Raw genomic sequence first — 25,427 nt, forward strand, 5'->3', positions numbered from 1 at the left:
AGAGAGGCCATTTATCTGGAAGAAAGCAGGGTAGGAGATAGTCTTACGTTTTAAAAATCACTTTTGGTTGACTTAAAGTGAACCAGCTGCTCAGTCAGAGGATGTCCAAAGCCCTCTCAGCCAGTCACAGTCACGCTGAGGGTGTGTGCTTCACATTCTCTGTCTTCTGTCCTTGTATGGACTGTCCACTTGGAAGGTCAGTAATCACTGCGTGGAGATGTTTACCATTTTGAATTTCTCCTGAAGAGCAAGTAGTTTCCCAACATTTTATTTCTAGCCATGCTCGTAAATTTTTTTTTTTTTAATGGCTTGTGAATTTTCAGATTCACCAACTGGAGTGGGGAAGAGATTACTAAGAGAGATGCTGTTGCCCTAGTAATAAGATTAGATGCTGAGGGATGGGTAGAGGGAGAAGAATGGACATTTGGAAAAAAGAATTCAAGACTAGAATCAAGATCAACAGTGTGGACCTGGTAAAGAGTTCCTCCAGAAAAACTGTCTCAGGGATAAGGCTCCAGTGGAGATGGTCATGATTGTGGTCTGCATGAGTCCCAAACGCTTCCCTGACAGCTCAGTTGGTAAAGAATCCGCCTGCAACACAGTAGACCCAGGTTTGATTCCTGGGTCTCGAAGATCCACTGGAGAAGGGATAGGCTACCCACCCCAGTATTCTTGGGCTTCCCTTGTGGCTCAGCTGGTAAAGAATCTGCCTGCAATGTGGAAGACCTGGGTTCGATCCCTGGGTTGGGAAGATCCCCTGAAGAAGGGAAAGCCTACTCACTCCAATATTCTGGCATGGAGAATTCCATGAACTTTATAGTCCGTGGGGTCACAAAGAGTTGGACACGACTGAGCAACTTTCACTGAGTCCCAGATAGATCAAATACTTGGCAACTATCCACACTCCTGCCTTTCATTTTTTTCAGACGATCTAGAACTGACCTTCTTGAAACAAAGCGCAGTTGGTGTACATTCACATTATATTGTTTTTTCTCTATGTAACTGACAAATTTCTATTCATGGGGGACTGACAGTTTTTTCTCAATCCCTCAACTCCTTCTGAGACAGATAAATAGATAGATGATAACTGAATAATAGATAATAAAATAATTCCATTAATAACTGAATATATAAGCTAGACCCTGCTTGCTGACTTGTTTGCTAGGGAGAGAAATGAGACTCTAGTGGGTAGACTCATTTTGGACCTGAAGCTTCCTGAAGCTATTTACTTAGAGCAATGTCTGTGCTCACTTCTACTCTGAGTTTACCTCTTCCATGTTCCAAATCACAGTGAGGACACTTTCAGTTCAGCTCAGTTACTTAGTTGTGTCCGACTCTTTGTGACCCCATGGACAGCAGCATGCCAGGCTTCCCTGTCCTTCATCATCTCCTGGAGCTTTCTCAAACTCATCTCCATTGAGTTGGTGATGCCACCCAACCATATCATCTTCTATCATCCCCTCCTCCTCATTCCTTCAATCTTTCCCAGCATCAGGGTCTTTTCTAATGAGTCAGCTCTTCACATCAGGTGGCCAAAATAATGGAGCTTCAGCTTCCAATGAATATTCAGGGTTGGTTTTCTTTAGGATGGACTGGTTTGATCTCCTTGCTGTCCAGGGAATTCTCAAGAGTCTTCTCCAACACACGCCACCCATCAGAAGCATCAATTCTTTGGTGCTCAACTTTCATTGTCGTCCAACTCTCACATCCATAAATGACTATGGAAAAACTATAGCTTTGACTATATGGACCTTTGTTGGCAAAGTAACGGACACTTTATGGAATGCTTTATTTCTATTATGCTTGGGCCTTCACTCTATAAGGCTGCAAAGAAGGGGCTGCAAGGAAAGCCAAGTTTTACCCTAGGAACACCATCTTGCTCACCCCCTGTGACCATAAGATGAGCCAGGAAAGTTTCAGCCCATTGGCATTCTGCTGGAAACCTTCCCCTGTCTCCTACTTGCTAAAGAAATTTCATTGCAGACTAATCTAGAGACCTGCTCTAGAGAGAAAAAAGCCTCAGAACACACCCCCACTTTTCTCACCACTACGTATATCTCGCAGGATCTATTTTCATTCTCAACCTTGAGTAGAGATCAAATAAATAACTCTTGTCAGTAACTATCAGTAAATTTTCAAAGAAAAAGCAATGTGTTTATATTATTTGTTGACAATCTTATTTTCATTTTTCCTGTCCCCATTCACACACACTCTCTCTCTCTTTCTCTCTCTCTCTGTCTCTTTAATGCCACCAATAATCATATATCCCTGCACTAGAAAAATGTCTAGTTCCCTGTCATCTGATTTAAATTCTCAGCATTATTTCACATGGATCTAGAATGTTACTGTGCTATACATATTGTCCTTCTTCTACACCCAAAGACACTCTTCTCTCCCCAGCTTGCTGGGACTCATCTAGGAGAACTCCAGATCCAAAAATGCCCCAGAACTCAAACCTCTTCTCTTCCTATTTACATGTTTTCTTTCCCTGATTGCATACTTATTATCTTGACATTGATGCCTCCCAAAAACTCCTCTACTTGAAATTCTAGTCTACATTTACTTCACACCCTCATTTGTACATTGTAAAAGTAAAATGAAAAGGTGTATTGATGAAATCATTTTTTTTTTTTTTTTAAATCTCTCCCCACAAGCCTAACCAGGGACGCTTCTCTCTTTGGGCTTCCCGGGTGTTGCTAGTGGTAAAGAACCCAACTGCCAACCCAGGAGACATACGAGATGCAAGTTCAATCCCTGGGTCTGGAAGATCACCTGGAGGAGGGCATGGCAACCCACTCCTAGGCAAGTATTCTTGCCTAGAGAATCCCATGGACAGACGAGTCTGGTGGACTACAGTCCACGGGGTCACAAAGAGTCTGACACACCTTAGCATGCACACTAACTTTTTACTAACTCAATAAATCATATCTTTCAGAGTACTCATTGATATCTGAAACTACCTATTGCTTTATTTGCTTTAATTTGCCTATACGTTTGTTTGCCAAAGGACTTGGCATATGGTAACTAGAAGTACTTTTCCTAGCAATAGGGACTCAGTGATGAATACAACCAGGGAAACTCCCTGCCTTCAGGGGGCTTGAATTTTGGTCAGGGAATTGGCAAACAAACACAAATTTTTGATCAACCCAATATATAACGGATATCTTCGTTGCTTTTAATCTCTGAAGGGTAGTGTATTTGAGTTCATTCACTCAACACAGATTACTAAGTATTTCCTATGCTCAAACCATGGTACTGGAGAAGACTCTTGAGTATGCCCAGGACAACAAGGAGATCAAGCCAGTCAACACTAAAGGAAATCAACTCTGAACATTCATTGAAAGGACGGATGCTGAAGTTGAAGCTCCAATACTTTGGCCACCTGATGCAAACAGTGAACTTACTGGAAAAGATCCCGATGCTGGGAAAGTTTGAGGGTACGAGGAGAAGGGGGAGACAGAAGATGAGATGGTTGGATGGCATCACTGACTCAAAAGACAGGAGTTTGAGCAAACTAGGGGAGATAGTGAAGGACAGGGAAGCCTGGCGAGCTATAGTCCACGGGGGTCACAAAGAGCTGGACACGACTGAGCAACTGAACAACAACTTCTCAATGCATACTTTGGGTCTGACCAATCTTGATGACTGATACAACCAAGTAAAGCTGACATGCACAGTGGGAGATGCTTCAGACAATCCAGGGCTGGAGTTCTCTGCATGTAGAAACACACTGCTCCTACATTCTGAGTGTATAGTCTACAGAGTGTACACCATACATACTATAGTCTAGGTGAGGTAGGAGTTGGCTGAGTCTCTATTCTGCACCCAGGACCAATCTCAGGAGATATTTACAATGACTGAATTTGTCATTGTCACTTCTTCGTTCCTTTCTTCACAGTCTCTCAGCCCTGAGGCCCAGATCCAACATGTCTGTTGACCAACTGACTATGGACAGTGGCTATGGACACCAGCTGGGCTCCTCATCCCACATCTCCTCTCTTTGTTAATACTTGCCTCACTGAGTCATTTGTTCCTACCTGTACTGCTTTCACCTGGGAGTGACAGAAAAGTGGTAAATCATAAAAGCAAATTTATGTGAATTTTCCAGTGTATCCAAGGGAGCAGAGGACATCCAGCCCATGAGGTAGATTTAAAACCTTTGAAGAGCCAAGATAATGGTAGGGTGTGGGGCAGGGGACATGGGACAGGAAGATATTAAAACCTCAAGGTGGACAAAAAGCAAGGTAATTTGAGGATATGTTGTTATGCTACTTATTTGATGGCATATTCCATGTAAGAGACTGTGACCACATGTACTCACCAGGTCACAGGTGAGGGATTTTGATCCCTCATGCCAACTTCTGGTCCCTTTTTTCTCCTACATGGACTATTTGTTTAAGATGGATATTGTCCTACTTACGGAGCTACATAGAGCATTACATACAGTTGACCACACACACGGGGAGCTAAGATCTAGAAAAGGCACAAACCTGTTCAAGATGATGCAGCCTTTGAGTGGACCAGACACTGGAAGTCAGATTCCCTTGCAGCTCAGAACTCAACTGTCATCATGCTCTACATGTGAGCCAGTTATGACACCTTTTATTGAGACCTCAATGGATATTGTTGACATTTTAAGGAGAAAGTCCCCTGGGCTTCCTGATCTCAGGATGGTTACTGAGGGTTGGAGTGGGTCAGAGAAGAAAGCGTGGGCTGGGCATAAAAGAAATGGGTGTGGACAGATTTGGACCCAATTCAAGATTCATTAAATTACTCAAATATCCTTCTGCAATTATGGACTCACAAGCAACCCTCCAATAAAAAGTTTTTGTGACCATCCAACACAAGATGGTCTAACATTTTCCTATTTTGCTTTCTTCCTAGTACACTGAAAATCATCTAATTTGTCTGTTTTCTAGGTATTATCAGTTTTGTTAATTAAAAGGCTGGCTCCATGGGGATGGGATCTTGTGTATTCTTGTTGACCTTGTATTCCAAATTCTGGTGTACTGATAGGCAATAATAAATATATGTGTCAATGAATGCTGATTAAGTCAAAGGTATGGCATAAACTTTGATACCATGGAATCTTCAAATATGTGCTTTCTGAATTAAAAATATATTATTTGATCTTCTCTTACTTCTACTGTTTGAATCTAAGAAATCAAGTGTCTGTAATTTGGAGAAAGGGTTCCCTAAATTAAAGAGAGTTGACAGCTTAAATGCTGGTCAGCCGTTTACAATTCATTTGTTGCCCCATCATATTATCACTTTATCTAACTCATCTCTCATAAGATGACCAAAAAACCACTGAAAACCACTCACTTCTCTTGAATTGCCCTGATGTAGACCCAGAGGGGAAAAATACAAATATTGTTCTCCCAGGGAAAAGCAATGCCCAATTTAGTTACTGCTGGATGGATGACATGATTCGTAGGCATAGGAGATCTATCATCTTCAACTTTTCTATCTAGCCAGGATCAGACTGCGGTAATAAGTCTAAGGAGCAGCATTTCAACTCCAGCTGTGGATCCAATTTCCACTTTTATGATTTAACCTGGAAATTACCAGTGACATCGCGGAGGGAAAATGAACAGCTGATTTGGAGGGTACAGTGGGAGAAGCCGGTTCAGCCTTGCAAGAAGAAAAGACAAATGATATACATGGCAAACTGGGATAAACGACGTCTTTGCGGAAATGAAACGTGATATACAGTCATTCCAACTGCGAAGCCACAAAACGGCCTATTAACGAATGAGCAGATCGATGTGATTATAGGTAAGACAAGTGAAATTAAAGAACATCACGTGCATCTGGGAGCTTTGACTGAGAGGTAGTGGAGGTCTAAGCAGCAGGAGGAAATGAAGACTGGATCACGCTTTGAATGAAAAAATAAAAGGAAAACAAAGGTGGTACACGGGCAAAAGTCTGTTAATTGGGGTGCAGATATAGGGGGAAATTAGTCTCCAGCTCTAAAATATATAAAGGCTGAGAATTATAAAAAATGTAATGAAAACTCAAAAAGTGTCAGCATCTTTAGTTACAGGCATCCCATGTGTCCAATGAACATTGTTAAAATCCAGGCACTGTGCACATCTATAGATTAAAGATATCATCTCTTCCCTGCAAGAGATTCAGATTGGGGCACAGAAAAGGCAGCTGAAAAATACACGAACAAACTTTGTAGTAGGAATCAATATTCCCAGGAAAGCTACCCTCTTTTCATTTCAACAACAAGAACCCCTCCATTAATTGACCTGCCATATACTCTGCCATTCAGTCCTCACACACCCTGTGAGCTAGGCATTGCTGTCCCCCATTGCACTGGCAGCAAAACCGAGGACCTGAGATATTTACACATATCACAGAGACAAAGGTCAAGGAAGCTGGGGTTTGAACCCAGCCTTTGCTCCCAAATTACTTCCACAACATCATATCATCTCTGCGGATATTTAACCAAAACAATGCCTGGCAAATCTATAACATACACTGGCTCCCCCTTTCTTGTGACTTATGTCCCACTTGAAGTGACCCCATTTTACCTTCTCTGAGAACAAGCAGTTTTCAAATCTTTCCTGGTAGGATTAGAAATGTGTTGACAGGTTGGGTATCTGGGGGAAAAAAACATGTTTTATTTTTCTCAAAAGTATTTGAATGTTAACATGCGCTTCCCTGCAGCCTTAAGGCTGAAAATGATTAATAATAATTTTAAAAAACTCCAAAAAACAATCAAGTCAGGGAAGAAATAATGAGGGAGGGAGGGAGGTGTCTGAGGTTGGAAAAGAAGTCTCTAGAAACTGGCCAGACATCCACAAATGGCGCAGGGATACAGCACATGACGTGTCATATGGAACCAAGTCTGGGAGGCAGAATGGCAAGCCTCTGTTTGTTTCAGCACAGTCACATCTAAAGACTCCCCAGCAGCGGTCAGCTGTTCTGGGTCTATTGTCTGCAACAATTTTCTCCTATCAGGAGGCTGCTGACAGACCTGGAGCTCAGAGGGAACTTCTCACAGCCCAAAGCCTGGCCACAACACTAGGAGGCAGCAAAGTACCTGGTAAGGGAACTCTCTTCAATTAACTGTAGTTCCCAGACCTGTTTATGATTTGGTGAACACGTGTCCTGATGCTGAACCTGGAAATACAGTAAAGAACCAAAAATCGTGGCCTTGACCACTTAAGGCGTACGGTCTCATGAAGGATATAAGCAAAATAAACCCAGTGAATTTTTAAAGGGAAGTGGGGAGTGTTCCGGAGATGGTGACACTGAGTATGTTTTAAGAAACAAAGACCAAATCAAGCTACTTAGTTGAGGAAAACTTATGGAATACGTGGACTTTGAGACAATTGTAATGAGAAAAGGGATGACCTTTGCTGAATAACAAGCATCTCCATGGCAAAATGAGCCTAGGAAAGATGGAGGTGGGGGAGATGGCATTGCAAAGATATCAGACCAACTCAGAGAGGTGCATCTATTACCCAACAGCCTGGGACTACAAGTTTACAACTGCCACTTAACCTGACTCTCGTGATAACTGTGTTAAAGGCAGTGCTTTGTTTATCCCTACTATAAACAGAATATCAGAAATAAGTGATTCCTCTAACAAGCAGGAGTCACAGTCAAAAATTAAAAGATCATTCACAACATTTTCTATTCAAGTGTCTACAAGGGTCAGATGCAAGTGAGACAAAGAAAGACGTTTTCCCTGAACTCAAGGAGCACACAGCTTGGTGGTGGGGGACACAGACAAATTCATCAGGGATTTTAATTTACTATAATGTATTATGGCAACAATTTGGTCAGGGTCTTGGTTTATAAAAGATGGTGTGGTACTTGAAATGAGTCTTGAAAAATAAACAGAAGACAAGCCATAGACTGGGAGAAAATATTGGAAAAGATACAACTGATGAGGGGCTATCATTCAAAACACACAAAAACTTCTAAAAATTAAGAAAATAAATAATCTAATAAAAAATGAACCAAATAACCTTAACAGATATCTCACCAAAAAAAGACATACCTATAGCAAATATACACATGAAAATATGCTCCACATCATATGTTATCAAGCTTACAAATTAAAACAATAATAAGATACTACTACACCTATTACAGGGCTTCCCCAGTGGTTCAGAAAGTAAACAATCTGCCTGCAATGTGGGAAACCCAGATTTGATCCCTGGGTTGGGAAGATCCTCTGGAAAAGGGCTTGCCTGGAGAATCCTACGGACAGAGGAGCCTGATGGCCTACAGTCCATGGGGTTGCAAAGAGTCAGACATGACTGAGTGACTAACACTTTCACTTTTCACACCTATTAAATGACCACAATCCAGAACACAGACAAAACCAAATGTCAGCCAGGATGTGGAGCAGTAGGAACTTTCCATACATTTCTGGCACAAATACAATATGGTACAGCCACTTTGGAGGTCAGTTTGGCAATTTCTTGCAAAACATACTCTCTTCATACAATCTAGCATAATGCATACTTACCCAAAGCAGTTGAATACATGTCCACACAAAAACCTACCTGTAAATATTTACAGCAGCTTTTTTCATAATTGCTAAAAATTAGAAGCAACCAAGATGTCCTTCAGTAGTTAATGTATGAATAAACTGTGATACAACCAAACAACCAAATATTATTCAGTACTAAAAAGAAATGAGCTATCAAGCCATGAAAAGACGTGGAGGATGCTTAAATGTTTATTACTATGTGAAAGAAGCCAATGTGGAATGACTACACACTATATGATTCCACCCATGTGAAACTCTGGAAAAGGCAAAACTAGAGACATTAAAAAAAAAAGTGTTTTCCAGGGATTAGTTGGGCATGCGTGCATGCATGCTAGGTCACTTCAGTTGTGTCTGACTCTTTGCAACCCTATGAACCATAGCCTGCCAGGCTCCTCTGTCCTTGGGATTCTCCAGACAAGAATACTGTAATGGATTGCTGTGCCCTCCTCCAGGGGATATTCCTGACCCAGGGATCGAACCTGTGTCTCTCGTGTCTCCTGAATTGGCAGGCAGGTTCTTTACCACTAGCGCCACCTGGAAAGCCCGGTTAGTGGGGAGAGCAGGATAAACAGGCAGAGCACAGAGGACTTTAAGGGTAGTGACACCTTTTGTAGAATACTTTTGGATTGGCCAAAAATTTCTTTTGGGTTTTTCTATAGGATATTATGGAAAAACTTGAATGAACTTTCTGACCAACCCAATATAATGATGGATACATGTCATTACATTATATATTTATCCAAACACATTAAATGTATAAAACCAAGAGTGAACTCTAAAGTAAACTATAGACTTCAGATAAGAAGACTATCAGGGTGAGTTTCCCAGGTGGTGCTGGTGGTAAAGAACCCTCCTGCCAATGCAGGAGATGTAAGAGACATGGGTTCTATCCCTGGGTAGGGAAGATCCCCTCGTGGAGGGCATGGCAACCCACTCCAGTATTCTTGACTGGAGAATCCCATGGAAGGAGCAGTCTGGCAGGCTACAGTCCATAGGGTCGCAAAGAGTCAGACACAATTGAAGCGACTTAGCATGCAATTTAGGTGGGGATGCTAATAATGGAGGAGACTGCATGTGTGGAAGTGGAGGAAATCAGTACCTCTGCTTAATTCTGTTGTGGATCTAAAACTACCCTAAAAATAAAGTCTATTAAAACTAGGAAATAAATGGAAGATACACAAATAAGGAAAGAGCAGGGCTGCTTCAGGATGAGGAAATCACCTGCATATAACCCTAGAGGTGAGAAGGACCTGGCTGATCCAGCAGCAGGTCCTATAGGCTAAGGGCAGAGACTGAAAGCAGATGTCTCGATTAACTCTTGTTAGCTGTAAGACCTTGGAAAAGTCATTTAACTTCTCTGGCCTCAGCTTTCTCATCTAAAAAATAAGGACAATAATAACACATGTCTCCTGGGGTGGTTATGAGCATTAAATGAGCCAACATTTGTAAGAAACTTAGGATGGCACCTGGCAAATACATAATGTGGCTTGACTGGAGTCTGAAAAACAAATCTGATCATGGGTTTCCTTGTGTGTTATGCTAAACAACCTGGAATTTGTCTTCAGAATGGGGCAGGGATGTTGAAGGGGTTTAATCTCTAGACAGTAAAATCTCTGAACCAGTATTTTAGAAAGCTGGAAGTAGAAACTTGGAGTAATTTAAGTGAGCAATGAATGGGGAAGGCCAGAAGCTAAGACAACGGCAATTGAAAAGGGCAGAATGCAGTGAGTCTGAAGGATATTGAGAGTGGAATATACAGAAGAGGTGACTGAATGAATAAAGGCAGAAATTTTCTCTAGGTTTTAGGTTTGGTGATGTGATCATTTCTAAAGTAGGTAAAATGTTTTCCTGTGATCCTTGGTCTTCCCTTGCACCCTTCACCACTCCCTGACTGCTTTCCTATTGGTAAGAGGAGAGCTGTCCGGGATATTATCTCTAATTGGCCCTTTCAGCTCTAAGAGCCCTTGTGTAGCACAAGTGATTTCAAGCACAGGAATGAATCCAGGTTTCTCTCGGACCAGTACCATGGTAGCCAGGCTTGCCTTCTCACTTCCTGGTTATACAGACTCATTTTCAATGGTTTGCTTAGAAATGAGGCTCTATTTTTTTTTTTCATTTTTTTTCCATTTATTTTTATTAGTTGGAGGCTAATTACTTTACAATATTGTAGTGGTTTTTGCCATGCATTAACATGAATCAGCCATGGATTTACATGTGTTCCCCATCCCGATCCCCCTCCCGCCTCCCTCTCCCTGGGTCTTCCCAGTGTACCAGCCCTGAGCACTTGTGGCTTTAAAGTAGATGTCTCTTCCCAAGCTAACACGTGCAGTACCTAGAGATGGGGCAAAAGCGTTGCTCACAGCTTCATCCCACGCTGTGGATCCCCTCCTTGTCATGAAGAGTCAGTGAGTGAATCTGGGCCAACAAGAATGATTTGTTCCCCACTGCCGAATCCATCCACTCTTTTTATGCATGTGTACACTGCTAAGTGAATGTTACGGGGAGGCCAAAAAAATGACCCAAATGAGAACTTAATGCATTTCCAATCCTTCTCCTTCCGCTGCTAACACGAGATATTAGTCAGTGAGAAAATTAAATGTTACTTGGTTTGATTTATGTTTCTATATTTTAATGTCCTTCTGCTTAATAGCTATTCCCCTGCCCCCTTTTAAAGCCACATATCAAAGTATTTTGGACACATCTGTCTTTAACTAAAACTAAACAAGACACGACACACTGCAACTTCCCTCTCTTAGAGTCAGCTCTCAAGTACGTGCCACAGGAGAAATGAGTTCAGTATTTCTGCATCCCATTATGAACACAGGGTACCACAGAATGGTCAGACATGGAGAAAAGCAATGTCACTTCATCCTACATCTTGGGAGTCACTGCGCTCACAAGTCCCAGAATTCAAAGATGTCACAACCATCAATTTTACGATTTCAGCAGCACTTGAAACACAGCTCCAGAAGTGAAATTGGTAGAGAAACAACCCACTACTTCAGAGATTCAACAACCTAGACTCTCCAGCCTGGTTTCATGAAAGGAAGTATTTGTCTGAAAGCAGTTTCTTGGGACTTTCCTGGTCATCCAGAGGTTATGACTCCAAGGTCTCACTGCAGAGGGCCTGTGTTCGAGCCCTGGTTGGGGAACAAATCCCATAAGTCATGTGGTGTGGTCACAAAGTAAATACAGTTAAGAAAAAAGAAAGAGAACAATTTCTTGATCCTCACACTAAGCCTGCTGTTAGTCCTCTCATCTCAAAGATGAGTAAGGGGAGGATTAGAAGTAAGTGGCTGGTTCAGTTTTCCAACAGAAATATGTCAGGGCCAGGAACCCAAAATCCCCACCACCTTGATCTCTGTATTACTGAATAGCAAGTATGTCAGTGGAATCTTGACTTGTATCTTGTAAAACACCACCACTTCTGAGCATGGTGGTGTGACAGAATCAAGAATGTGGCAAGACGTTCCTCAGGCTACAAACCCCACTACGTGAATTCTTACTTCTTCTGGCTTCTCCAGACAGATAAAACATGCAAAGGTGGATAATAAAGACCTCTGCCTGGATTCAACAGTACTTTAGAGTTACAGTATTTCATACGCTTTATCTCATGTAACCCTCAGAGAAATTTACTGAAGTCCAGTTAGGTGTTCTCATTTGCCCCCATCTCACCTCCCCTTCCACCCAGCTTTGGCCCTGGGAGGCCAGTCCCTAGACCACATTGCAGTGTCCCCTGCAGTGTGGATTCTGGTCTGGGTCTGCAAGAGGAAGACACCAACAGGAGATAAGGAGACAGGAGGAGAGAGGGGGTCAGTGAAGGTGGTCACCAGCTCCTTTGCCCAGCTGATTGAGCATGGCTGTCTGTGCTTCTCCCAAAGAGGTGACATTTTCTGTCCAGAGGCCCACTTCTACCCCCTTCAGTGGGAAGCAAACAACCCCTAAAGGTTAGTATCTTTGTTATCTATGTATGTATCAAACTCATGCATGTATCTGTATATTTATATGTAGTAGTAGTAGTGAAATTCACTTGATCGTGTCCAACTCTTTGGGACCCCATGAACTCCTGCCAAGGTCCTCTGTCCATGGAATTTCCCAGGTAAGAATACTGGAGTGGGTAGCCATTTCCTTCTCCAGGGGATTTTCCCAACCCAGGGATTGAACCTGGGTCTCCCACATTGCAGGCATGTTCTTTATCGTCTGAGCGATCAGGGAAGCCCCCATATTTATATATGTATGTGTGTGTGTGTGTATGTGTGTGTGTGTGTATACATGTACTCATAAACGTGTGCACATGTGCATGTGTGCATGCTCAGTCTCTCAGTCCTGTCTGACTCTTTGGGACCCCATCAGGCTCCTCTTTTCATGGAATTTTCCAGGTGAGAATACAGGAGTGGGTTGCCATTTCCTACTCCAGGGGATCTTCCTGACCCAAGGATCAAACCTGTGTCTCTTGGGTCTCCTGCACTGGCAGGAGGATTTTTTACTACTGCACCACCTGGACAGCCCCAAGTGTACAAATGTGTACTCATAAATACCAACACTCACACACTACTAGTGCTTTTCTTATTGAATCATGATCCTGACTGATACACAGAGGGTCAACTGGCTAAGGAACTTTCCCAAAGTCACAGTCAGAGTCAGCTACAAAGTTTGCAAAGTCCAATGAAAAATGAAAGTGCAGATCCCTTCATTCAAAAGTAAAGGGGGAAAGCTATTTCCTTTCTTCTATGGTCTCTTTCGGGCTTCCTTGGTGGCTCAGAGGGTTAAAATGTCTGCCTGAAATGCGGGAGACCTGGGTTAGATCCCTGGGTTGGGAAGATCCCCTGGAGAAGGAAATGGCAGCCCACTCCAGTATTCTTGCCTGGAAAATCCCATGGACGGAGAAGCCTGGTGGGCTACAGTCCATAGGGTCACAAAGAGTTGGACACGACTGAGTGACTTCACTTCACTTTATGGTCTCTTTCTTGACCTGTCTCGGTGTTTATTTTTACTATTTAATGTCACAATCTCTGGGTATAGGTACAACCCCTCAAGGAACCTGAGGCTCAGCCACAGAGCTGGCATACCAGGCATAGCCTCTCAGCTTCAGTTCTCCCCACACCTGCCCCTGGGCCACTGAGGTAGCAGTCACTAAGCAGGAGCAGGGAAGGAGCAAACTAGCACCCCGGGGAGGTGGGAAGTGGCAGGAGGCTAGAAGGCCAGCAAACCGCAGTTTAATTACAAAACACAAATCCAAAGATAAAATGATGAAGAATTCCAAGATGGCAACTACAGGGCAAGAATCCCAAAAGGAGGGTACCCTTGGGATGGAGCTCTGCACTCCTGTAGACCCAAGATCCTGGCTCCACACACAGATAGTGTCCGATGGACTCAGAACTTGAAGCACATCTGAACCTTAAACCCAAACCCACGCTTTTCCCGTAGAATCACATTGCCTTCGAAAGCCAACAGAGGATGTCTCATATGTAATGTGAGTGTAAGGATGAGAATGAGCAAGCACCCCAAAAGATCCCATCCTTCATTTCTCAATCCTAGAACCCACCTCCATCTCCATTTTGTTAGCCAAGGAATGACAACATTCAGTTTTCCTTTATAATTAAGAAACTAAAGTTGATCCAGGCAACATTTCTAATGACATTTCTACTTCTCATCTCAGCATCAGATGTATGCTGAGCCCCATTAAGTGTACAAGCCCAGCAGAGGCAGCAAATTTTAGGAGATATGGAGTCACCAACCGCTTTCAAATTGAATCATGCACTTGACCGTTCTTGCTGGAGGTGGAAGTACTGGTGAAGGGAAAATTCAAAATCAACAGACCAGAAAAACATTTCAGTGCTTTAGACACAGTGCAGGGAGATTGACTGAGAGGGTCTTTGGATGACTGGGTAACAGTAATTCTTTCTTTCATGAATAGAAACAGAACTCTTCCCCAGGAAAGAAAGAAAGACCACCAATGTGAATTTGCAAGCCATGGATACTTCTCAAGGTAGAATTGCATTTGGAGTTTTTCATACATAATGCAAGGCACAGGTGTCCAGGTAATTAAATGGCAGCACAGGAACAAAACACTTATCAAGACTCTTGCATGTGTAAGATTTGCTCCACGGGTTGAAGTACAAAGAAACCCAAGATGGAACTGAGTTTTCTTGCAGGTGAGACCAGAACTATTTCACAGAAATAAACAGCAGCTGTGCTTCACATGTGTTGAATGATAAATGAATGCTAGGAGAGGCTCAAGAAGAGAAAATGTACTTTACGGAGTAGGAAAAACTTGAAACATTTTTTTTTTTCTGCAACAAGAATGAAGAGTCACATAAATGCATCTCCTTGCCAAGAGATCACACAGAAAGAAAACCTTTTTTAAAAAATATATCTAAATTTCCTGCACTCAATCAGTTAATAAGAATAAGAAAAATCCTGGTGGCTCAGATGGTAAAAAAATCTTCCTGTAATGTGGGAGACCCTGGTTTGATCCCCGGGTTGGGAAGATCCCCTGGAGAAGGGAATGGCTACCCACTCCAGTATTCTTGCTTGGAGAATTCAATGGACAGAGAAGCCTAGCAGGCTATAGTCCATGGGATTTCCAAGGGTTGGATAGGACTGAGCGACCAACACTTTCACTTTACTTTTCAAGACAGTTTAGGACATGTGCTGTTGATCTCAATGAACCCAGCTTTTTCTCAATGATTTCCATCATGGGTGTGGGGGTGTACCAGTCATGTGGAACCCAGGGTTCTCTTTGTTGGTAAATACCTGTCATGACTGAGTTGCCCTAAAACCTGAGGCAGAATATTTCCTTACCTGGTTCCAGAATGAAAATCTATTGTAGACTAATTCAAACAGGCATTCCAGGAGCCAAGGAGCCATGAAATCAAACATCCAGCTGAGTGAATCTAGACCAATGTTATGCATTGAAAATACAATGTGAGCCACATGTGCAATTCAAATGTTTTTAGTAGCCAGATTTTAAAAAGTTAAAATAAAGGGTTAGAGTTAATTTTATAATATATTTCAACTTATATCTGAACTACTAACATTTTATCGTGTAGTAAAATTGTTGAATTATTAATATTTTTCATTATCTTTATTAAGTCTTCAAAATCCAGTGTGTATTTTATATTTCACAGTGCATCTGAGTTCAGACAGGTCACATTTCAAGGGCTCAATAGCCATATTTGGTTAGCGGCTGTCAAACTGAACAATATAGGCTAAACTCTTTCTTAAGCATTAAAGTCTATTCCATCAATCAACAAGAATTTAGGTAGTCTCTCCTCTGCTTAGTCATGGATAGATTCCAAGGTAGCTCTTTGTGTCTGGAAGCTTGTGAAGAAGAAAGAGTTATTTTTTTCTCGTCTGATCAGTGACCTGGCCAGCTCAATGCATATACTTTTTAATGTGATGAGTAAGTGAATGAATGAACAAATGAAAGACTAAATGTCACTATGAACTACTTACTAGCAAGACTGAGAGGGACTGAAAAGCAGGATAGTAGAGAAGAAACATGCAATATCACAAGTTTAAACTGTCTGGTATTCAAGACAATTCACATTTTATTTCTTATCCCCGGCGTTAACCCTATACATTTCCTAATGAATCCTATAATAAAAGCCAATAAAAACTAATCTCATAAAGGAGTTACTCTGTACAAATAAAATAAGAGGATTATACCAATCACCAAATTACACACACACACACATTGTAGTCCCTACTTAGAGATTCTCAATACACACCAGCACTACGAGGAACAAAGCTGTAAGAATTTCTTTTCAGCAAGCCTTTGCAGAGACTTTAGTACACTGATATTTAATCATTCTCATTCTCTACCATGTCTGTCCACATAAATGGTGGACTTGTTGAGGCCAAAGATCACTTTCTTTGTTCTTTTATAACCATCACATGACCTTTTATTCCTGCCTGGCCTCTTTCCCTTACAATCCATTCACCAAATACAGTTAGTGTGGCCTTTTACAACATAATCCGGTCACATTGGTTGTTGTCTTTAGTCTATAAGTCATGTCCAACTCTTTTGTAACCTTATGGAATGTAGCCTGCCAGGCTCCTCTGTCCACGGGATTCTGCAGGCAAGAATACTGAGGTGAGATTCCATTTCCTTCTCTGCCAGTCACACTACTACATTGCTAAAAACCTTCTGAAAATCCTTCTCATGCTTGAATGAAACAGAAGCTCCTTCCTCTAATTCTCTCACTATGTGGTTCTACATGATCTGGTCACTATCAATCACCTAAAGCCTGATGTCTTGCCCCAGGAGTCTGCAAACTATGGCTCTGTATCTGATCCAGTGAATAAGGTTTTGTCTAAACACAACCACACCCAACTTTAAGTTCTGTGTCTGCTTTGGCTTCATTGACAGAGTTGAGTAGTTGCCAGAAACACAAGTGTGGCCCATAGACCCTCACCTATTCACTGTCTGGTCCTTTACAGAAAAGTTTGCCAAGTCCTGGCAGACCCATTCACCTCTGTCCACTGCCTTCTTTCTACGCTGACTGTCCTTCTGAACTTGAAGCTCATCACTCTTTTCACTACAGGTATTTTTTTGCATCTGTCCTCTCTTCTGCCTGGAAGGTTGACCACATATTGCATGACTGTTTCCTTCTATTTCTCAGGCCTCAGCTCAGCTCCCTCCCCTCACTGTCCAATCTAACATAGGTCTTCTCATCCCCAATTACTCTCCCTCCCATTCCCGTGTGGTTTGTTGCTGATTCTTCCTGGTACCTATCACTCCCTGAAATTTCCTTACAGATATGTTTACACTTTCATTATCTGTCTCCCTTAATAGACTGTACACTCCAAAAAGGGCACTGCCCATAGCTATCACAGTTGTAACACCAGAATCGAGAACTCTGCACAGCCCATAGTAGCTATTCAATGCATACTTGGAATAAAAGTTATGGAATAAGTCAGTCTATACTGGGCCTGTCATATGGCCTCAAGAAAAGAATTCAATGGACTCAATCTGATTGGGTATCACGATCTTTTTAAAGACCATTTAGATCAAACTTCTCATTTTATGGATGAAGAAAATGAGGAATGAAGATAGGATGTATTCAGGTTGAATTCAGGTTGACTCTTATCTCAGGCTCAGGTTGCCCCGCTGTCTGACCTGACACTACTATGAATGACTGTCTACATGGAGCTTGATTTAGAGGAGACTTTCCCAAGGATTCCATTGATTAAAAACCTTTGGAAGATCACAAAGCTAAGTGAAATCATTTCGTTACTGAGAATTTCTCAGATCCTTCAGTAAAGTATTTTTTATCAGAGAAGTGACAAAAATGGGATATTTTATACAGACCTTCCTAAACTAGTTTGAATACTTCTCATCTGAAAAATACTATATTTTTCTGTAATTAGTCTATACTCTATCCAATCTTGTTTAGAAAATGCCACAAAGAGAAACTATTAGCAGTGCTACCTTCCTCAAATCTCTCTCATGCTCCTATAGCATTCTTTTTTTTAAAAAAAAAAAAAAAAACAACATGCAAGTTACTTTATATTCTGGGCATAGGGAATGTCTTTTTTTTTTTTAATTAGTTGGAGGCTAATTACTTCACAAACATTTCAGTGGGTTTGTCATACATTGACATGAATCAGCCATAGATTTACACGTATTCCCCATCCCGATCCCCCCTCCCACCTCCCTCTCCACCCGATTCCTCTGGGTCTTCCCAGTGCACCAGGCCCGAGCACTTCATGCATCCCACCTGGGCTGGTGATCTGTTTCACCATAGATAGTATACATGCTGTTCTTTTGAAACATCCCACCCTCACCTTCTCCCACAGAGTCCAAAAGTCTGTTCTGTATTTCTGTGTCTCTTTTTCTGTTTTGCATATAGGGTTATCGTTACCATCTTTCTAAATTCCATATATATGTGTTAGTATGCTGTAATGTTCTTTATCTTTCTGGCTTACTTCACTCTGTATAATGGGCTCCAGTTTCATCCATCTCATTAGAACTGATTCAAATAGGATGCTATATCACCCCTAGCATCTTTTGCTTTATGTTTTATCAACAATTATGATATACTGAAATTATCTATTATGGATCTTATACCAGTTTATAAGCTTCTTGGAAGCAAGAAATGTACTTGATTCATCCCTGACTTCCCAATGATTAATACTGCCAAAAATATTAATTTTTTTAAACAAGTGCATCTTGATTCTTCCCACCACAAGACTTTTGCCCTGGCCTGGAAAATTCTTTCCCCAAATGGGTTTCTGGCTGACTTTGTCACCTCCTTCAAATCTTGACTCATCTGCCGTGTCTCAATAGACTCTACTCTGACCACCTTATCTAACACCGTAAACCTCTTCACTTGAAATTTCTGATCTCCATCATTCTGTTCTACAGTTTTTCCAAAGCACTTATCACTTTCAGATATACTATATATAACAATGTGTACAGTATACCTATTCTCCACTCCCTCCCCTCGCTAGATAATACACTCCAGAAAGGTGAAGATTTTTTTTTTTTTACTTGCTACATTCACTAAAATATCTCTAGCACCTAGAATGGTTGATACTAGGTGGTTAAAATAAATTTGTTGGATTGGGGAAATGAATTTATGAATGAATGAGTGAGGCCAAAAGGAGGAAGCTACATGTCAAGCTGCATCTGAGATGGGCCAGGAGACCATCAGACCCTGCTGTAAACAAAGCAGATTCCAAGTCCTCTCTTCTCAATCCAGAAAGAAACTAGAGTTCAGGCAAGCCATATTTAAGAGTAACACTGAACAAATAAGAGTTAACAACCCATATGGGAGAGGAGTTTGCCTTGCTTAATGGCTTGGCAGCAGAGCGAGCATGGGGAGTGTTTGAAGAGATTTGAGACCTTATCTGTTGTAGACTCTCTGCTCCTACAGCCCACAGGAGCCATGAGCAATATTTCCAAAGGACAGGAAAAAAAAAAAAAAATCTAGTATTGTTCAACCATCAGGAGGCAGAGTGAAGCATCAGTGTGAAAAGAAAAAAATCACAGTCCTCTCAACTAATGTCTATGAAGAAATAAATCTACTTTGAAAGCAATAGAGTAAGTTACCTTTTACCTCAGGCTATCTTCTATGTATTTGTCAACTTTGGCTCAGGGGCTCAGGGAGACTGAGGATGCTATCAATATGGGGTTTGACCGGGCTTGAGAATAATAGAAATAAGCTACCTTGCAAAAGGCTTTCGATGAGATTTGTATTTAATACTGAAACAAAATGGCACCAAGCTTAGAGATGGAAAAAAAAAAAAAAAAAACACCCCACAAGAGGAGCTATGTGATTTAAGTTAATTCTTTTCATTAAAAAAAAAAATGATAATGGTAAGAAAATAAGAACTTTGTTTTCCTAATAAATGGATTTAAACAATTAGTATTATTAACCGTCATGGTCGCCTTAGGTCCCATCAGGAAATGGAAAAAGCTTCTAGCAGAATTAAGTTAGTCTTTGTGGAGAAAATACATTTGAAGTTTTTTATTCTATTAACTAAAATCCACTATTCTCCTGAGAAAAACCAAGGCTTATTTGAATAAAGCTGGGAGTTTGTTTATTCAAGAGTTTGGGCATATTTAGTGGAACCAAAAAGACTCCTAAGAGATTAAAAAAAAAAAATCCATCCTAAGAAATGAGAGGCCAGCTCCACTCTTCAAAAAATCCTCACTATCAGGATGTTTGATCTTGGAAGCATGGTGCAATTATAAGACAAAAGAAATAAAGTGACTCTCCACGTTTGAGAATTTGTGCTAAGGTTTTTTTCACATGGGTCTCCTCATTTTTATCCTACAAGAATAAGACAGTGTTCTTTACTGCTTAACAGATGAGAAAGCCGCTGCTTACTGACCGAGGTAGATAGCCAGGGGTCATGTCACTAGCAATCAATGGAGTCCACTGCAACTGAGGTCAATTTGATGCCAAAGCTCTTTTTCCTCTATATGGAGAGATAAGAGGGCCAAAAACTGCACTCCTCAGCAATACAGAGGATGCTAGGGAGGCTGAAATCTAAAGGGTTCCATGTATTAGTAAGGTAAGACTTACATAAATCCAGGTCTAAATCTCTAAGCGCTTTAGCCAGAGCCAACTTCGTGGAAAGGCAAAGCAAACCTTCCCTAGGCATGGCTTGTGGAAAACTTGCAACCTTTCCTACCAAATAAACAGTGTAGGTGGAAATAGATAAGCATAGCTGGATACACATACAAATACACATACACACACATACAGACGCAGAAACTGGTTTTAAAAATCCCCCATTGGCAATCTGTTCCTTTCTTCTTTTTACACTTATGTTATGTTTTCCTCACAGCAAAAATCATAGAGGAATAGTTCAGTAATTAAAATAAAAACCATAATCTCATCACACAAAGGCAAATATTCACTTCCAGTCTTTTTCTGTGATTTTTTTTCCAGCTTTAATGAGATATAATTCACAAACCACAAAATTTCCCCCTTTTATACAATTCAGTGTTATTTATTATATGCAGAGTTGTGCAACCATCACCATTATAATTTCTGGAAATTTTCATCACCCCTGAAGAAACCCTGTACCCATTAGCAAGCAACCCCCATTCTTCAACTCCGAGCCCCTGCCAGCCCCTGTGAAACCACTAATTTATTTTCTATTTCTGTAAGTTTGTCAATTCTGGACATTTACTGCAAGTGGAATCATATGGCATCTGGTCTTTTGTGATGCCTACTGTCACTTAGCATGTTCATCCATGTTGGAGCATGCGTAAGTGCTACACTCCTTTTATGGCTGAATGCTACCTCTTTGTATGGATGGATCGCATTTTCTTCTGTCTATTCACTAGCAGATGGACATATGGGTTATCTTCGTCTTTTGTCTATTATGAATAATGTTGCTATGAATATTTGTGTCCAACCTCTCTTATGGACATGCTTTCAATTCTCATTGGCAAATATTGGGAAGTGGAACTGCTGGATCATGGTAACTCCATTTTTTACCTTTTGAGGACAGTCAGACTGTTTCCCAAAGTAGCTGGACCATTTTACATTCCTACCAGCAACGTTTGATGGTTCCAATTCTCTACATCCTCGCCGACATTTGTTATTGTCCATCCTTTTGATTACAGCCATGCTCGTGGGTTCTGGCAGCATGTTTATAAGAAAGAGAAGCAGTTAATATACTCTAGGCAAGCGTATTCTCTGACCAACCATAGGACTCACAGGACCCAATCACCATGGGAGAGAGAACAAGGATAATACTGATCATACTCCCTGTCTCCTGCCTGGACTGCCTGCCTGACAGGTAAGGACACTGGTTCTCAAAATGTGGTTCCCAGACTGGCAGCACTGGCTGTATCACCAGGGAACCAGTGAGAAATGCAAAGACTCCACCCAGACACTGAGTCTGAGACTGCCGGGTGGGCTGGGGCCAGCTCTCTGTAATTCTGGTGACCAGGGGACCTTAGCACAGCATTTCTGCCCTCAATGCCAGCTTTAACCCCCGTATTGGTAATGATGAATATGCACCAAATCCTTCCTCCCCTGCAAACAAGGATGACAGGGACCAAGGAAAGAGCTTTCTGAAGGATTCAATCAAGCAACTCACGTGGAAGGGTTCTGCGCCTTCCAGTAATGAGTGAGTGACAGACACTGTTGGTGTAAAATGTTCACAATAATTAATGTTGAACACAGAATAAATATCCAGCTGGAAGGTAAAGAGGAATTTCACAAGCACCATCCAAGGCAGTAGTAACAGAGATGTGATTTCCGTCATACGTGATATTTTAAATGTTCCTTATGCACTCAAGGTTTTAGAAAGCATGCTAGCTTGCTGAGACGTGGATGACACAGACCTGTCCCTGAGCGGCCATCTGAAACATAGTGACGTCTCCTCCAAACAGTGAAGTACACTGCATATACTCACCTGAAAAAGGGAGAAATACCGCTTGTCTCTTCCACACCCTGCCACTGAAAAACCTCTCCACACGCATTGCTTACAAGCTTGCCAATTTAGTTGTTAGGGACACCTCTTTGTAGCTCCATTTTTGTTACTTCCTTCAGATACTGGTCAGACATTGCTTCTCTCCACCTTAGCTTGCAGCCAGGCTCATGTCAAGCCCATGTGCTCTTGCTTAGCAACGCCCCTCAGGCGGTTAGGAGAGGAGAACCTGGGGCAGAACCACTAACATCTTACATCAGGGCAGAACCGGTACAAGTCTTCCAGCTGTTTCCTGATTCCCACCCCTCATTGACCGTACTGAAGCGTCCAGGACATTCTGAGCAGTGGGTCTCTCTGCAGGCTCCTGGCTGTTACACGCCTTGTGAATATCAAACAAGTGGAATCGGACCATGTCGCTCCCTTCCACGTGCCCCAGAAGGAAACTGGAGACGTCTGGAATCTTCCAGATGTCGCTCGCCTTGTCATAGGTGGGCATGAGGTCGTCCTTGAAGGTCGTCCTCTCCCAAAGGCCACAGCCGCTCTGGGGCGAGGAAATCCCCGCGGAGCTCCCAGTGGCCACACTTCACCAAGGTCTAGCCGCGGTTCACCGGGGACAGCGTGTCCAGGTCGTTGAGCGCGAGGCCGAAGTTGGCGGTCAGCGGGTACTGGGGCAGTGTCTTGGACAGGCCGCTGGAGTCGCACATGACCAGCGTGCCCAGGGGGCAGTGTCTTGGACAGGCCGCTGGAGTCGCACATGACCAGCGTGCCCGGGGGGCTGGGGCCCAGGAAGTGGAGGACGGCCAGGTTGCCCAGGGCCAGCTGCAGCCTGCAGTGCCACAGGCTGCAGTACTTGGAGAGATTCAGCGTCGCCTCCAGGTTGCCCAGGGAGCCTAAGGGGTGGTACTCGGTGAGGATGATGTTATCATTCTCGCAGTGGCCCAGCAGCGTGACCACGTGCTCGCTCTGCGGTGCCTGCAGCATCCGCCGCTGGTGCAAGCAGTGTCTCTCACCTCCAGCCTGGTGAGCCTCGACGGGGCCACCTTGCATTCCTTCTACTCGGGCAGAAACACTCCTTTCTCTGCTCCTTCCCTGACACGCTTCAGCTGCCGCACGCCTGTCCTCAGCTGCTCCGAGGACAGCCGCGGGGAGCGGTTGGTCATCTGGCCCAAGCTGAAGTGGCCGGGGGTCGGGGCGGGGGTGGGCAGTGGCCAGGGTCCTCCGCGGAGCGCCGGGGCCAGGTGAAGAGCTGGTCCAGAAGAGGCAGAGGAGGACGTTCACGAGGGCCATGGAGAACAGCGGCCCCACCGCGGGGGCATGTCCCTGGGCGGGGGGCCCCTTCCTGCTCTCCTGGGGCCTTGTGTCCACGGCACTGTGCTCTGCCAGCTCCTTCCGGGAGGACATTCCTTCCCGCTCAGGTTTCTGGCCAGACTCCCGAGTCGGGCAAGGTTAGGGCCGGCCCGCGCACTGGTTTGAAGGCACTCTTCCTCAAAATTGCAGGCCCGCATCTCTCCAGCGCGCTCCCTGCGGGCGTCTCCCAGGACTCCTGTGGACTTGACAATGAATTCACCACTCTGGCCTCACAGTCTCCTGAGCTGCTTCCACCAACTTCTGATTCTTAGAAGGTGACCTGGGCTTCTGCAACGCTTTCCCAAGAGCTCTACCACTGCCTTCTCTTTTCCAATCCATTTCCCACAGCAAATAGGATCTCTTTTCTTTCCTGCGGACCCCTTCCCCGGCCCGCTGCCGCTGCCTCCTCCTCTCCTGTGATATTTTAAATAGTTTTCATCTTACTATACTCTTTCCCGTTGTTTGCATGACATAAGCATTTTCTTGCCATTAAAATTCTACAAGTTTAAAATATTTATAATTTTATATTAAAAAGTGAAAACATCTTGTAAATGTAATTTTATTAATTTTTTCTGGTTCTGATTTATTTTTTTTAAGGTATTTTTATTTTTTTTTTCATTTATTTTTATTAGTTGGAGGCTGGGATGGGATGGTTAAATGTAATTTTAATATGTAGTAACATGACATCATGTGCATGTCATTTACTTAATTCCCTATATGTGAGTATTTTAAATTGTTTTCATTTTTTCTGGTTGTAAATGACAAAGATTAATTCTTTTGACTTAAAGTTTAGAGTTCTGCAATTACTCTAATGCCTTAGGAAGGCTGGAATATAAAATCTGACGATCTATCTGTATATTGAGAGAAGGAATTTGCCATGTGTTTCCTTGAAAGTCCATTTAATAAATAGGGTAGGTCTGAACCAGGCGGGTGGGGAGTGCCTGGGAGCTCCAGAGTGGGCCCCCCCACTGAGGGAGTGGGTGTCACGGAAGACAGAGGATGGGCCAGCAACCCCCGCCCCCAGTGCCGACCACCTGACTGCACCCTCACACAAACCCCTGAGCAGGATACAAGTGATACACGCCCCAGACAGCCAGAAATCTTAAACACGGCCAGGGAGTATAAGGATAATTCTAAGTTTTAGAAGAGGTGACTATTAGATTCCTGTATATTAAAAAAAAAAACAAAAACCCAGTGGTTGGGAGAAACTGTCACTCAGTCTGCATTAGAAGTCATATCATCCACCAGAGAAGGTGTTCTCCAAATGGGTGGACAGCTCCTTTTGGAAGGTTCTGAACTCTAATTTGAAACATTCTTGATGGACATATTCACCTCTTAAAGACATAGAGGAGACGCAGTATTTAAAAAACCAAAGGGAATTCCCAGGTGGTCCAATGGTGAAGACTCCATGCTCTCACTGACGAGGACCCAGGTTCAATCCCTGGCCAGGGAATTAAAGTTCTATAAGCTGCACAGCAGGGCCAAGGGCAAAAAAAAACCAAGAAACCGAAAAAACCCAAACAGATTGGGGTTAATTCGTGACTGAGAGGGTTTGTTATTTTCAGGAGCAAATTTCTGAGGACAGCCCATAGCATTTTCTGAAGATGGGATTAAGAATAGATTATACATTCATTCACTCACTCACACACACACACACACA

The 25,427-nt window shown here is 42.7% G+C and overlaps 1 pseudogene; it reads right to left on the bottom strand.

Annotated features, from left to right (window-relative positions):
- Positions 1 to 22,470: 22,470 nt before the first annotated feature.
- Positions 22,471 to 23,821, bottom strand: LOC122454018 (annotated as a pseudogene).
- Positions 23,822 to 25,427: the final 1,606 nt, after the last annotated feature.

Source organism: Cervus canadensis, chromosome 15 (genome assembly GCF_019320065.1).
Source record: "Cervus canadensis isolate Bull #8, Minnesota chromosome 15, ASM1932006v1, whole genome shotgun sequence".
Taxonomy (NCBI): domain Eukaryota; kingdom Metazoa; phylum Chordata; class Mammalia; order Artiodactyla; family Cervidae; genus Cervus; species Cervus canadensis.